Source organism: Pezoporus wallicus, unplaced genomic scaffold, assembly GCF_028554395.1.
Source record: "Pezoporus wallicus isolate ANWC-B61680 ecotype Strahan unplaced genomic scaffold, APGP_CSIRO_Pwel_v1 contig_4788, whole genome shotgun sequence".
NCBI classification, from domain to species: domain Eukaryota; kingdom Metazoa; phylum Chordata; class Aves; order Psittaciformes; family Psittacidae; genus Pezoporus; species Pezoporus wallicus.
The window spans coordinates 2,347,175-2,363,317 of NW_026638769.1; positions in this window are offsets into that span (position 1 = coordinate 2,347,175).

Consider the following 16,143-nt stretch of genomic DNA (forward strand, 5'->3'; position numbering starts at 1 on the left):
TCTTTGTCAAACTCTTGCAGCATCAGGTGCTTTGAAAAAGTGAATGTTGTTAGGATTGTTAATGGAAAACAATTTTCAGGATGTAACAAATTACACCAGTAGTGTCAGAATGGGCTGGACACCACCCCTGGAGAGGGGAGAGAGAATACCACAGAGTGCTTTGCACCAGGTTCACTGTGTTAGTAATATTTAGAGAAAGAAATTTTTTATGGTTCCACAGGTCTTAATGACAAGAAAATGCACCTGAAAATGTTTGTCAGATAATTTTCAGGAAATTAATCTTACTTGTAGGTTTTCCAGATAGGAGAAGAAAACGGCTGAATTCTTGGGTAAATTATCAGTCATGAATATGCTGAGTTTTGAAGAAAAAAGTGCAAGATTAAAATTATGTTCCTTCCACTTGGAGTGAATTTGGCATGATTTGAGGTGCCACATTCACCTTATCATGTTTTGTCTATGTACACTGTTAATTCATTGGCCTTTCTACTCAGAAGTCATGATTCTATCTCTGGTATTTTGGTGCTAATGTATTTCTAGAGAATTCCTGGGCTGTAACGTATCTTCTCTGATGAAAGCAATGGTATGAAAAATATTTAGCCTTAGCTGCCACCACACACCAACAAAGTACCAGGAATAGACTGGAACTGAGCTACTTTGCAGTGCTTGTGTGTTGATACTATTTACTTGCTAAACTGCAGCCATGCCAGTGTGGGATGCCTTTTCCTCAGAGAACCAGCCCCAACACTCCCTCTGGCTGCAGCCTTCCTTATCCTAACGAGCACGGTGGAGTGGGAGGGGATTTCAACATGACACCTCTTGAGAAAAAATGAAGGAGAAGGCTATGTTCCCATAGTTTTTTTCACACAGGTTAAGGAATAATCATGCAACTGTAGTGCATAGTGTACTGGAATTATATATTATAATGCATTAAAATTATTTCCACGTAATAACTTTTTTGTTTGTAACCCCCCTGTTCTTTTTATGTTTACATATTTGATTGATGGTGCTAATTATTTTGGGAGACAGAGCAGGTGATAGGCAGTGGATTTAAGTGTCTGCAACATCTGCAGAATCCAGGTAATTGATCACAAGTTTTTGGATAAAGTGCTGCTGTGTGGAGCCTGACTCTTTCATATTCACATCATTTACTACAGCTCCACTTTTACGGAAGGCTGCCAGTACTTTTTACATAGCTTTGCAATAATTTGAATTTAATCATATTAGCTTCTTGTCAAATAAGGATTGTAACTAGAAATCTGGCTAGCATCCTACTCTCTTCTATTACTGTAAACTCTCTATTAATATAAAGAATTAGTGAGTGTAATTACAGGAGTAGAAAGTTCCAGCCAAAACCCTGGAGCTGTAGCCCGGGTAGTTTCAGTATGCTCAGCCAGGACAGTTTATGCATAGCTGCCTGCTCTGCAGATAACTGTGTTATCTCATTTTAGCACTAAAATTATTGAGAGGGCAACGCTGTGTTAATCTGCCATCCTAGGAGACCTAGTCTGGTGACTTGAAGACTACTAACTTGATCCCTTACTGGAAAAGATTTCTGTAATTACTTTTTTTCTCTCATGACCACCATAAGCCAATCTGTGTGAGCTGATGGTCATTTTTTAAAGTGCCATGTTCCTCTGGTCTGTCTTTCTGACCCTCGTGGAGAAACCCTGGGATGCATTCGCTCTGCCAAAGGAGCCTGCTGCCTGTTGCCTCACTTCAGGAGAGCAGGCAGGGCTGCAGCAAGCTCAGCACAGATCTCCACAGACAACTTTTTCATTGTGTTATGTCTGCCTTTACAAGTGGAGAATACTTGAATCACAGAAGTATGTCCCAGCATTTTAAAAGACTGGTGTTTGTGATGTGAAGTACTAACTGGAAGTATTACTCTAAATCCATGAGTATAATGGCATATTTTCTGCTCCCTCTCCCATGGTCCTGATTTTCAGTGCCAGCTAGGCATTTGACCATGCGTGAACAAGGTCTGCATAACTTTTTGGTAGACAGTTAATGCTTTTAACTTTCTTACTATGTAGAGACTTGCAGTGAACAATGGATTGGGTCGGGCAAGTATGGTCTAGTGGACAGTGCATAAGGATCAGCAGTCAGATGTGCTTGTTGGTTTGGAAAAGATATGTTTAGTGCAGCCAGGGCCCTGACCCAACTTCATGGCATGTTTCCCAGAGAGTGAAACCTAGTCCAACAATAAATCACCAGAATTTGTTCTGTTTGACTGTGTTAAAGCAACAGTCTGTAAAAGCTAGGGCCACCAGCTACGTTGTTTCTGCTGATGATCTGCTGTAGCCAAATCACTGCTGCCTTTTATAAGTCAAATGTTACTGAGATGATCAAGAATATTATTTAGCAAGTACTAGGATTGTACTATTCATCATCCAACAATATGTGCTTATTTTTTAGGATTCCCCATCTAGTTTCCCTGGTGAAATTTTCACTAGATTGAAACCATATTTCATTGCTTTTATCATCTTACAACCTTCAACTCTCGTTATGAAAATTCAAGCCATCATTTCCAGTTACATTAGACAAGACCCCAAACCTTGAGATAAAGCATAATTTCAAATTGCCCTATACAAAAAAGATAAGAATTTAAAGAACAGTTAATAGTATTGAAAAAGTTTTCCGTTGTTGAAAACTAGTGCTGCTGGACCTGACATTTTCCTGCTTTCAGGGATTTTAAGAAATATCTTGCTTTTACAGCTTGTAACATTTCAAACTTTAGTTTGTTTACTTAGTGTGGAAAAGTGGACAAAATGGCAACCTTTGAGGAATTCAAGTGAATTTCTTAAGAGCGTTAAGCATATAGCCAAATTTTTTGGGTAGCGTGGGAGCACCAATACTTTGCCTAGAAAGCACTGTGCTGCTTCAAACTACTGTCAATAATAGTTTCAGTTCAGAAAAGTAGCAACCCATCCCATTTCTCCAGGTTACTTCTCCATAATTGGAAATATACTGGAAATAAAAAAATGCGACTGCATAGTCACCTTTGGAAGGAAAAGAAACATATTATTGCCTGAGTAAAATAGTAACAAAACCTGCCTCTTATTTGACCATATGATCACTCTTTTGAATGAGAATATTGGCTGAAAAGTCATATCCTTACAGATAGAGGGAGACACCGAGACACATTATGGGAGAGGTTTTTTTGACTAATGAGCTGGCCTGCGGTAAACAGCAAGTATATAAATGATCTGGAAATACTGTTTTCGTGATATCATTGACTAACATAGACACATTAACTCAAAGCTGAATGGTTTTAGTACAAGACTGGGTTTTGCCTTTTATTTTTTTTTTCATGGAAAAAACATGCAGTAACTGGTTCCCATGGTAGATTTCTATTTTTAAAGATACTCAGAGCACACACACAAACAATGGCCTCATCCTTCTCCACTGTCCAGCAGACCAGGATGGAGGATACACCTACATATACATCATCTACATCTATATATACATAGAGACACACATAAGGGCATATACCGTATAACTGGCAGTCTCCCCCGACTGCTGCACTTATTCCCCATATACACATATGCACACTGAATAGATACCACTTACCCAGGAAAAGAGTTAGAAAGAATTTTAATAAGAAAATAGGGGAGACTGTTTACCAGGTGCAGAGCATGGTCAGACAAACTCATCTTATTAGCCTTTAGTATCACTGGAAAGTAAAGGACTGCTGCCCCTGTGACTATCTAGGCTCTTGATGTATCACACCTCTGACATGTGTCACTCCTTTACAGAATAAAATGAAAATGGAGTATTTTTTTTTGACATTGTGGACCATGTGTTTCAGTCCCATCTATGCTACTGGAGGGCAACAGTGTAATTTTTGCTTCTGGAGCAATTATAATTCACTTAACAGGGAATTTTTATGGGATTTTTCTACATGGTTTCCACTCAGTTTCTCAATGAGCTGTGCAGATAAATCTTTCAAAGGGCTTTGGATATAGGATACAGTTGCCTCTTCTTGGAATGTTGTTGCTCAAACGTGATGCAGACCTTCAGGTTGCACTGCTGTGGCAGAGCAGGTACCTTCATCATTTTCATGGGCCTACTGTATGCAGACACCATTATTTATGCTTAAAAAAGGCACTTTCACAACTCTGCAGCCAAGATCTAATATATATATGTCTCAATAGCTTTTATTTGCACAAAGCATATGTGTATGCAGAGCAGATTTTGTATGAAAATAAGTCAATATATAATATTTGCAAATATCTCTCATACTTGCAAAAGTTATCACTACAAATCACCACCCATTTTCTAATGAGGTTTATTTATTTATCAGAATTGCTAGTAATATGTCACAAAAAAGTCTGTAAGATTGTTCAGCTAACTGGACACCTCATTTGAGCTACTTAGTGGGGAGATTTTAGGTATCACCAAGTATGATGCAATGTGAACACTTTTAGGGTTTTAATCCTTGCACTTGTTTGCTTAGTGAAAAGGTTTCTACCAGCTGAAATGATTGCTCTTTCAGTGCCTAAAATCAAACATACCTGGAGGCCTCGAGATGAGAAAAATAAATATTTGTAAAAAAAACCCTGTCTGTTTGCAGGGTTCTCCTTGGCCTGGTTCCTCTCTGACACTTTCATTTTCCTGCCCATACACTCTTCAGAAACTTAAAAGGAGCATGCACAAATCCTGGACACCTAAAAGCAGTATTATAGAGGCTAAGAGTCAGGGCTTGTGAGTTGCAGGAGATTATAAGCAAGAACAGGATAGCCTTTCAAGGGTGTTTTAACCTTTATACATGCTTGACTGCTTTGAGCTCATACGGTTTGGTAGAAAGAACCAAAATTAAAGTAAACAAGAAGGGCAACAATTTTCAGTTTGCTACATTTAATAAAAATAGTCAACAAACACTTTCTGTTTATTCCTTCCTTGAAGAAAAATGCTTGTCTTTTATAAAATCCCTTAAATTTCTTAAATCAAGAAATTTAAATTTCTTAAATCAAGAAATTTCTTAAATCAAGAAATTTAAAATTTAGCAATCTTTGTCTTACCATACTTAGTTATTTGCAAGGAGTAATGTTTGCATACAAAAAAAGGAAGAGATGTTTGCAACCTTGCATTTTTTGGTGTTACTGTTAATTTGACACCGTTTTTATTGGCACATAGATGTAGAAGAGATCTCTTTGGGTCACTGGGTCCAGACCTCTGCTACTGCAGCCAATGACAATATATATGGGTAATCCCCTCTACAAAAGCTGATCAAATTCTACAAGTAGCTGCGAATAATCAGACTAAAACCTCTTAGAAGTTTGCTTTTTTTTTCAGAATTTTCATTCAAGCATGATTACAGACCTTCACCTAATTTCCAAGCTAAATTTGTCTTTATCTTTTCTTACTAGATACTAATATGTAAATATATACTCTGAAAGGATTAAATTAACAGAAGGATACAATTAACAGAAGGTAACAATTTGTAGATCCAGTAAAATTCTCCAGAGCAGGGGACACTGTGCCAATCCAAATATTTGCATGGCACTAAAAATGAATGTATGCGGAAGAACATAAATCGAGTAATTCAATGTGAGCTTTTAAAACTTCCATGTGATTTTTACATCTCACTTGAAGGGTATAAGGGTATGTTGGTAGAAATCTCTGAAAGTGCAACCATGCTCATGCTGTAGGTTGTATTAACAAACAAACAAAGAAAATGGTGACAGAAATCACTTTCTTTGTTATTTTACTTCAAAAAAGGCTTTGAAATTAACTGCATATCGTTTTGAAGGCTTGGAAGCAGATAAACATACATGTATGAGAGTCTATTCCCCTTGTGATGTGGGAATGGCCAAGTGCTGCACAGACCGTGCCTGTTTCACAAGCCATGCAGGCACAGGAGAGCAAGGAGTTTCTCATCTCTGAGGGTAGGCTCTTCTGTGGGCTTGCAGGAGAGATACCTAAATTGATTTCTGAAAGAGACATGGTATTCCCCAAACATAGGCTATCCTTTCTGTAAGGGGTACTGCAACCTTTTTTCCCCTACTTAGGGAAAAAGAGTCATAGGATTTTGTTGTGTTTTATCTGTCATTCTCCTGCTCTTGTTTTCCAGAGGCAACTGGTACATTACCCTTTGCACTGAAGTTTCTACCAAGGTGACAGAAGTATGTTCTTTGAGGGTCAGTCTTCTGCAATACTCCTCAAATGACCAAATAAACACACAGTCTGGCCACTGGGACTATGCATCTATTTAATATTCCTATTCTGTAACAGCTTATGTGCATTTTTATGTTCATTTAAACATTCAGACCATGCCTCATTTTCTGCAAAAAGCCATAAATGTAGAAAAACAAAGAGGAGAGGTTGCCCACCACAGATTGCACTTGTGCTGCAGTGCAGGGTGAGTTCCTGAGGAAGGAGAATTTCAGAGAACTACCATGAGTATCATTTACATTAAGGTAATTTGTCTTGTTCTACTCCGCAAAGTACTTGTAGAAGTAGTTTTCTGGGCTTCCTTGTTTGTTCATCCTTGTTATTTTCAGGTCAAAATTTATGAAGTTCAGAACTTTAAAGCCGTGGCTGTTCTTCACCACCACAGAGCTATGGTAGCTTTTAACCCTACCAAACAGGTTATGAAAGCCAGGATGGTTCCTTTCCGACTCTTGCTTTGACTGTCACTAAATTTTGCAACGCTATTCCCAGTCTACATGTATTCGCTGTTGCTGATCTCTACCAAGTAGCAGAGATTTAACTGTTTGTCTCCAAAGGGATATGGTATATACATTTGAAAGTATATTGTGGAATCTTGACTAAGAAACAAAATTCTTCTGTTCTTTTAAAACAGCTACACCTTCAAAGGAAAGCTGGGCAAATCTGACTGAAAGATTTCCACAAATATTCAGGCCTATTGCAGTCATCATCTGTGGTTCTACCACATCCAGGCTTCCTCCTTGCTCCTGTTTAAAACATTTATGCAAGTATATATTTGTTCATGCAGACATTTACAAAGACATGCAGTAACTTAGAAAGAAGAGCTCTACATCTAGAAAAATTACTATTCTTTGTAATCTTTTGTACCTACCTTTTCTCTTGTTTACAGTCTCCATCATCCAAACTAGATGAAAAAAAATATCACATGATAGAGAAAGATAGTTAAAAACAACAGCACTAACAGGCAAGTGAATTTCACATGATGACCTATAGATTGCATTTACATGGTATGATGATTATTTGCTTGGTATAACTATTCAGTCAGTATCTTGACAAAATCACACAGGCCTATACACTATTCCTGAACAGAGGAATTGTTTTATAAAATGAACAATTTAATGATGTAAAAAAATAGTTTGACAATAAACATTAAAATGGCTGTGATTTATTATTTTCCATAACAGGATAAAACAGATGGAAGAAAAATATTCATAGCAGTGTTAGGGAGGTTTGGAAGTCAGTGATCCTGTATTAGTGATACAGTAATAAGTTCTACTGAGAAGAACCAGTAACAAAGAGGAAGCTATTGATGCTCATGCTTAAAACATGCTAAATGCATAATGATCTTAAGAGACTGCTGTCAGTGCCTAAATTTGAAAGGGAGGGATCAGGCAGCTGTCAACCTATAGAGACTTACACAAGATTTACTTCAGCTTTACAAAATGGCTTCAAAGTCGTTCAAAGTATTTTAACAGAATAGTTCAAAATTATTAACTATGACTAACATATCCTCTGCTTAATGACTTCCTGCCACCTCCAGTTCCTGACCAGGCCAGCTCTGAAGGAACAGTGAGTACTGTTTTCTTGAAAAGATAAATCCTTAAATTAAGCATTTCCAGTCCTTGGAGAGCCCAATAGCACCTATTTGTCCACCAGGGTACCAGCTTTTTTTTTAAGACACATTAGGAAGGCGAAAAAAAGAGGTCACACAGATAGGGTAAGACTCTGCATTATGTGTGCAGACTTATTTAAAGGACATTATGCAGATTTAAGTAGATTAAACATTTCTGTAAAGGAAAAAAAAAGAAAAAGTTGAATATCCAAGTCCTTGATTCTCAAGTTCTTTTGGGCATGGTTGGATTCATTACTGAAGTGATTCATCAATATTGTCTTAGTTCACTATTGCCAGCAAAAAAGTGTGCTGGATTTGAATTGAGAGTTGCATCTTTCCTCATGTCAAGGTCCAACTGAAGAAAAACCACAGTGTCGGACCCTGCTTCAGATCACGATCCCAAGAGTGAAATTAAGACACAAACAAGGTCAAGTACCATAATCTGAGAGTTTATTGCAAGTTACAAAAAATTATAAAAAAAAGAAATTATTGTAATAAAGGGGTTAACAATGGGATAGATTGGAAAAAAGGTAGAAAATGAAGCAAGAATTCAGGATGCAGAGAGAGAGAGAGAGAGTCACCACCATGGATCCAGCGGTGTTCCAGGAATCTGTTGTTGTTGTCGGTGGTGGTGGTAGTTCTTCAGGGTTCGTAGTCAGTATCGGAGCAGAGTGTCCCCCAAGAGTCCATCAGAGGTGGGTGTCCTCGTGGAGGCATCCCTCTGGAGTCCCCTTGAAGGTACCCCATGGAGTGTGTCTCTTGGAGTTTCCCTCATGGCAATGTCTTGTGGAGAGTGTCCCTCAGGGTCCGTGGTAGTCATCAGCAGAGAGTGTCCTCACGAAGTCATCCTCATGGCAATGGCTCCCTGGCAATGTGCCTTGGTGATTACCTTTTCCCACTTTTATAATGAATTAGGGGGAGTATCTCTGTTTTTCATGCCACATATTCCATGTTACTGGTGGACCAGTTTCCCTGGCCTTGCAGCCAGCTTTTCAACTGCACTTGTCTGCAAACACGCGTCTGCAGGAATTCTTGGGAAAATGAGTAGCAGTTCCTCACACCAATCCTCAAAGTAACGGATAGAAGAGTCAGCTCTTTCCCATTCATCTCTCAGGCAGTGAATGGTGGAGTCCCAGTTCAGTTCCTCACCCCTTCTCCTAGGTGATGGATACTGGAGTCTTAACTCCTCCCTCCTATCTCTGAGACAAAGCTTCTCAGACTCGTCTTTGAGACAATGAACAATGGAGTCTGATTCCAGATCAGTCTCTCACACCTCAGCATTGGCAGTGCTCACTTCACCATTCAAATTTCCAGCTGGAGAGGAGCAGGAATCCAAAATCAAAGAAAAGACTGTTGACTTTTTAGGAAGGAGTTTGCCTTTTCTCTTCCTCTGAGCAAGAGGGTTCTCAACTGAGCGAGTTGTAGCGAAATTTGCAGACCCAGGGGATTTGATCCAGGGCTTTGAAGAGCAATATTATTTCCAAAAGTAGGTGGAGGAATGCTGCAAATTTGGTATAAGTAACAGTTCTCTGTCAGCACTCAAACAGACGTAGTAATTTGAAAATGAATAGTCTGATTTAAACAGTTGTATGTCCATGGATGACCTCAATAATTAAATGCAAAGACAAGGGCGATCCTGGGCAAATATAATTCCAGGTGCCTGACATGCTACATCAAACTCTGCTGCAATATCTAGATGCTCCTGTGAGCTACTGTGAGACTGAAAGGTCTGTAATAAAGAGCCTGAGTACTCATATTTAGGCTAACACTAGCCAACATTCAGAGAAGAGTAGTTTTCTGAGGAAATTCTCTAGGACCTTCATAGTGATAAGGGCAAAAGAAAAAAATAAAATAAATAATAATCATAAAAAAAAAACAAAACACAAAAAAAAAACCAAAACAAAAATCAGGAGATTAAATACACGCCTTTTTCATTTGGAAAGGTGTTAAAATGCTGTGTAAGGTCCTTTTTGTACTTCACAGTTGCACTTGTAGACCAGAGGAAATATTTATACCCAATGGAAGTCACAGCTGTGTGTGTGGAATTTATTCCCTATTTTTAAAGGTAACTGCCTAGAATACTTGAACATGATTTTGTGCCTCTTCCTGTTGTCCTCAGGTGAATAAGAGGAGAGTGCCCAGCCAGTTCATCCTGCCCCCATACTGCTGAGTCTGCAATAAAAACCTTTTTGAATCAGGGGATGAAAAGAGATACATTCTGTTGGAGTTATCACAAGTTCTGAACAGCCTTGATAAACAGCACAAAGACTTCCCTTTTGACATACAAGCATTGTCCTTGTTATAAGGTCTTCGTACACAGTATCACCAAGCCCTGATTTTGATTGTGTGTTTCCAGATGTTAACTTTATAGAGTTACTAATGAAGGATAACATTTGAAGAACTTCTGTAGGCATGCAATTTGCTTCTCTCTCAGGCAGTATGTCAGTAAATATTTTGAATTTTTGGGATCCTACATTTAAAAACTCTCAAAAACTAGGAAGAGATAACATTTAGTTTAACAGAAAGCAAGCCATATAACTTTGGAATATTTACTTTTCCAAAACAGTCTTTTGACTTCCAGTTTTTTTAGTTTTGCTTTCAATGTGATCTTCTAGGTTTATGTATTTATTTTTTATTTATTATTTAGTATTTATTATTACGTATTTATTATACAGTAGCGCCTGAGAGCCTCAATCACTCTCTTGTATGTGAGTGAACCTCATAACTGGAGTTGTGTGAGAACTACTGAAAAACATCCTAAAGACAAAAAAAAGGAAAAAAAAAAAAAGAAGAAAGCCCTATCCTTTCAGTGTGTACTGGGGATCTGGAGGACAGACTGATGAAGTGAATTGCTCAAGTTCAAATGAGAAGCCTGTTGGAGAATTTGGATTTTGTGAATTCCAGACGAGCAGCTTAACCACAGATCTATGTTTTCTCTGACTACAGATACCACACAGACATGTCCAGCCTGTGAATCTTGAACCTTTGTGGCTGTTCAGGTGCAAGTCCTATGCTGGGGTTATACCATACCACTAGTAGTGGGACTGTTCTGATTCAGGTCTTATGAATATTCTGAAATCCTAGCTGTAGGATGAAGTGTGATTATAGGAACAACTAGGTTGCCAGGTTGGCATTGCTTGAACTCCAGGGCAGATATTCTCTCAGGCTAGTGCCTTTTTGCAGAGCCTTTCTAATTTCGTGCCTGTGAACCATCCTAGTCCTTACTTGTCCAATCCAGAGCCCCTCAGACCTCTGTGGAATTGGTATGTAAGTCACAGGGCTAGAAGTATGTACACACCTGCACTAAACTGGATTAAATATCCAGTTAAATATTTAGTTATCTATTAAAAAAAAAACCAACCTATGCATCATTGCATATATTCTCTTTAAACACCCCAGAGAACTGCTGTATTTCCACCTAAGTTTCTTATTTCTTTGTAGGTCCATATCCTGGACATTTCCCAATAATTATCTTTCACCATGCAATGCACTTGGCTCCTTGGTTATTGTTTTGTTGTACCTTTATTTCAGATTATGGGAAAACTCTTTCCCTCTCCCTCCTTAATATAGCTTTTCTACTAGTAGCTTTTTATTGATTTCATGACAGTTTAACTACTGTACCATGCTAGTGAACATGAATGTTTACCCATGAAGTCCTACAGTCTGCAACTATCAGTGCTCTTCTCATCCAGCAGCCACAACTTAAATTACTACTACCCACCTCGAAGGGAGTAGCAAAGACCACTGAAGAGGATAGCCCTGCCTGCAGTGATGGGGATATGCAAGGCTGCAGATTTGCCTGGTAGCATAACATCTTGGCCTGTGCACCCACCAGTCTGCCCAAAGTGAACCTGGACATTTGTACATGGGTATATTGATAAATTGTGATGGGAGATAGATGAGGAGTATTGTTTTTCACTTTTTTTTTTTTAATTTCCCAACCAGTTTCTGGTTGCACTGCTGAGATGCTTCAACTGACCTTTTGATGACTAGAGTGAGAAGTTGCATGAAACAGCTATCTGCTCCAAGCTTCCTGTCCCTGAATGGACTATTATGGGAAACTTACTTATATCACAAGAGAGGAGTGTTCTAAGATCCCATCTGTATAGTTTAGACTGAGCCCTGATTTAAAATTAGCTCTTAGAACAAGTCCAAAAATAGATAAAATGTACTTATTCATATTTTAGCTTAAATTAGCATGCCAAAACCAACTTTGTTGAAAAAAACATAACAAAAACTGTATTTTGTTTGCTGCTAGTACAGTTATCCTATCTCTGTGAAACTGATTTCTGGTTTACAAAAACAAAACTAAACAAAAAAAAAAAAAAGAAAACACAAAACCAACTCATAAAAGCCAATGTCAACACAGTTGTCCCAATGCAATACTTTCAAAGCAAGTAATCAATTAAAAAGTAGTGTCAAAGACAGAATGCTTCCAAAACCTTTGTTACTTTTGCATTTAGTAATAATTCAGGTTAGAATGAAAATAGCTTTATCTTGCTTAATTTACATGAAACCATTTTCTAGTGAATCTTTTCCCTGGGTTTTGGGGGGGGGGTAAGGGGGGGGGGGGGGGTGCTTGATGAGTTTGTGTTTGGTTTTTTTTTCAAAGTTTGGGTAATTAAGCTTTCTGGAGAGAAAACTCAAGCTCTTCAGTCTGAAAAATATTCTGGCCCTATCAAAGTAAGTGGTGAATCCCACTGATTCTGTAGAATGGAGATTCCAGCTGCAAATTTCTTCCACTCTCACTGGAGTAAATAGGTGTCGAATAGGGCAGAAAGGTAGATGAGAGAAAGACAGATTTTGTGCTATGTGGTTTATTGGGTTCAGAACCTTTCAGATATCACCTTAACAAAAAGAAAATATCATCTGTGGTTTCAAGGTGTTTTGCTTTGCCTAAAATATTTCTGAAAGCTATCTGAAAATGCTGAAGAAGAGTGTATGGATGGGTGAGTGAGTGAGTGAGTGAGTGAGTGAGTGAGTGAGTGAGTGAGTGAGTGATGGTCTGGTTTATCTTATAGACACACTTCAGGTCCATTTTTTAGCACATACTCAAATCTAAGCCAATTGATACTTTTAGCATTACTCTAGTGCTTGAGCATCTTGCTGTTTGTGAACTATAGTGGCCTGTGTGTTACAGTGATTCCAATGAAGCTGAATTTTACACTCCTTTTTGAGCTCATAAAATCAGTTCCCATGAAATACTAAAAAGCAGAGCACATTTGAACACTGAGATAAATAAAAAGTAATTAAAGACATTTAAAATTCATGTCAGGCTTTATGAATTATATAAAACATACCAAAACAAACAATAACCCTACCACCTGTTCTATTTGTTTTAAGCAAAACATTTATTTTTGATATATACTATACTATTTAGTGACCTAAGAGGTAAGGTTTCCTTCTAAGTTCTGCTATTTTCTGCTATTACAATATGAAGATATAGATGTTCAATATGCATTTGTTTTCAGATGTGAGGATTTTTTTCTTCAGAATTACAGGGGGAGCAAAGGCTGCTTTTGCCCCTCCATGGAGCCACTGTGTGCTCTGCAGCCTATGTGTTGCAGTGGGGAAGAGCAGTGCCATCTCACACTCACACACATTGTCACAGTGCCCTCGCATGACCCTGGTTTTAGCAGGGTAAAAACCTCTACTACTTTCTGTAAATGCAGCTCACTGAGTGTAGAGAGGAATTTGGCCAGCCATGATTGTACAACAGATGCAAATGCCTCTCGTGTTTTCCTGTGACAAACTTGTTCACTGCATTTTTGGACTGGATTCCACTCAGACAGACCCATGTTGGTTTTTAAAAACCCATGAGACACAAAGTAACACATGATATTTCTGCTTTTTTTTTTTAATTTTTTTTTGTGCTGACTGCACCGCTTTCCTCTAATGGCATTTCTGTTCGCAGTTCCTGTTGTAGAGGTTTTGAGGCAACTATCTCGTAATCTGATTCATGTCAATTAGTCACCAGTCCGGACAAAAACCCTCTTATTCAGTTCATGTAGCTAGCTCCCAATAAATTTTTCTTGTGCTCTATCAGCACATATGGTAGCATTTTTTTCTTCTCAGTCCTCATTTTGTAGCTTTTATCAACAGGTCCTCTCAAGGGACCAAAACCTCTTTCTCACTTAGTCCTTATTTTTTGTGTTCTTACCCATGAGAGCAATGTAAGAAGGAGTAAATGAGTGAGGCAGAGTTATTACACACATCTCTGTTTTAACTGACAACGGAGCAGAATGACCTAAGTGAAAATAGGCTTAAAATGAAACATCTTACTGAAAAGTGTGCACTAGTGAAGTACAGCAAATGAGCCAGTGCTGTGGGGAAGTGTCGTGGTTTAAGCCCAGTCATAAATCAGACCCACGCAGTCTCTCTCTCCCTCCCCCCTTCCCCTCCCCAGCTCCCAGAGGGATGGGGAGGAGAATTGAATGAACGTAACTCCCACGGGTTGAGATAAGAACAGCCCAGTAACTAAGATATAACACAAATCACTGCTGCTGCTGCCACCAGTAATAGTAATGGTAAGGGAAATGACAAGGGAACAGAATACAACCGCTCACGACCCACGGACCGATACCCAGCTTGACTGAGCAGTGAACTAGCCCTTCTGGGTAACTGCCCCCAGTTTTACATCCTGGGCATGACATGCTGTGGTATGAGCTATGCTCTGGCTAGTTTGGGCCAGGTGTCCTGTCTCTGCTTCCTCCTGGCTTCCCCTCCTCCCTGGCAGAGCATGAGACTCAGAAAATCCTTGGTCAGAGTAAACGTTACTGAGCAAAAACTGAAAGCACCGGTGTTATCAGCACTGTTCCCAGGCTGAAAGTCAAAAACACAGCACTGCACCAGCTAGTAAGAAGGAGAAAAAATGACCGCTTCTGCTGAACCCAGAACAGGGAGTTAAGGCAAGAGAACTTGCCTTAAATAAAGTTTGTATGAGCTAAGGAAGGCAGAACCACAGCCCTTAAAACATGAAATTTTCTCAATTTCACTGTTAGTTTTGCATTTTCCGTCATGTGTGGGGTCTCTTCCCAGACAGGAACCTTGAGCCTAGATGTTTTTGGTCAAGTCCTTGCCTTTAGTTGAAGGAAATGCATCCCCAGCAGTGAAAATCTGTTAGAGGCCAACATGAGAGAGGTACTTTCCTGAATTCAAGAAGCAAGTGGAAAATCTACAGGAAAAAATGCCTGTAAGGAAAAGCCCCTGGAAACAAATGAGTTTCACTGACATGTAGGCCTCCATAAATAAGGATGGAAAATTGTACCAGATGACAGATGTAAAAGCTACAGTGTCAGTTTGGAGGCGGGCAGTTGTCCTTCCCAGCTGGCAGCCCATTACGATCACAAATCAGATTGTCCTCACTGCATGCAGTAGAGAGCTGGGCCTGATGACAGCGGCTGCAGGGTTGCATTCTTCAAAGGCTGGGATGCTCATGCACACTAGTGAATGTCAGAGAGAAGCCAACGGTGTTGGAAATAGCCAGCTGCTCCTCCTAAGACGAATGATATATCTGCCAACCAGCCCACAAAGTGCGGTTGTCCAAGAGCCAGGCATAAGACATTGTACAATGATTGCCAAGGGCCAACAACTCCTTTGGTTGCACTTTGCATGAATGATTCCTACGGACTGTAACAGCTCTGAGAGAGGTTCTTGGGATGATCTGAAAGACATGAGGGCACTCATCCCTGTCTTCCTAGCTGAAGATAAAAATCAGATCTGAATGGATACATCCTGAAGATGAACTATTGCTTAAATGATATTGAGAGATATTAAGATATTATTTTTCTGTGATATTATTGAGATGTCCTCAGCCATGGAATGATGTTTCAAATGGATACTGAGTGCAGATGCAGCTCATTTCACAAATACTGTCTGAGTGGCTAACTCTCATGAGAAATTTTTGGATTTAGACTGATGCACAGTGATGTAGCAGGGAAGACAGAAGTGTCAGCAGGGTTAACACTATGTAAATTGAGCATGAGCCAGCTTGTGCCCAGGCAGCCAAGAAGGCCAGCTGCATTCTGGCTTGTATCAGAAAGAGGGTAGCCAGCAGGACCAGGGCAGTGATCATCCCCCTGTACTTGGCACTGGTGAGGCCACACCTAGAAAGAATACTATGTTCAGTTCTGGGCCCCTCACTACAAGAAAGATATTGAGGTGATGGAGCAGGTCCAGAGAAGGGCAACAAAGCTGGTGAAGGGTCTGGAGAACAAATCTTAAGAGGAACCGCTGAGGTAACTGTGGTTGTTTAGTCTGGAGAAGAGAAGGCTTAGGGGGAACTTATTGTTCTCTACAACTACCTGAAAGGAGGTTGTAGGGAGGTGGGGGTCAGTCTCCTCTCCCAAGTAACAAGTGAT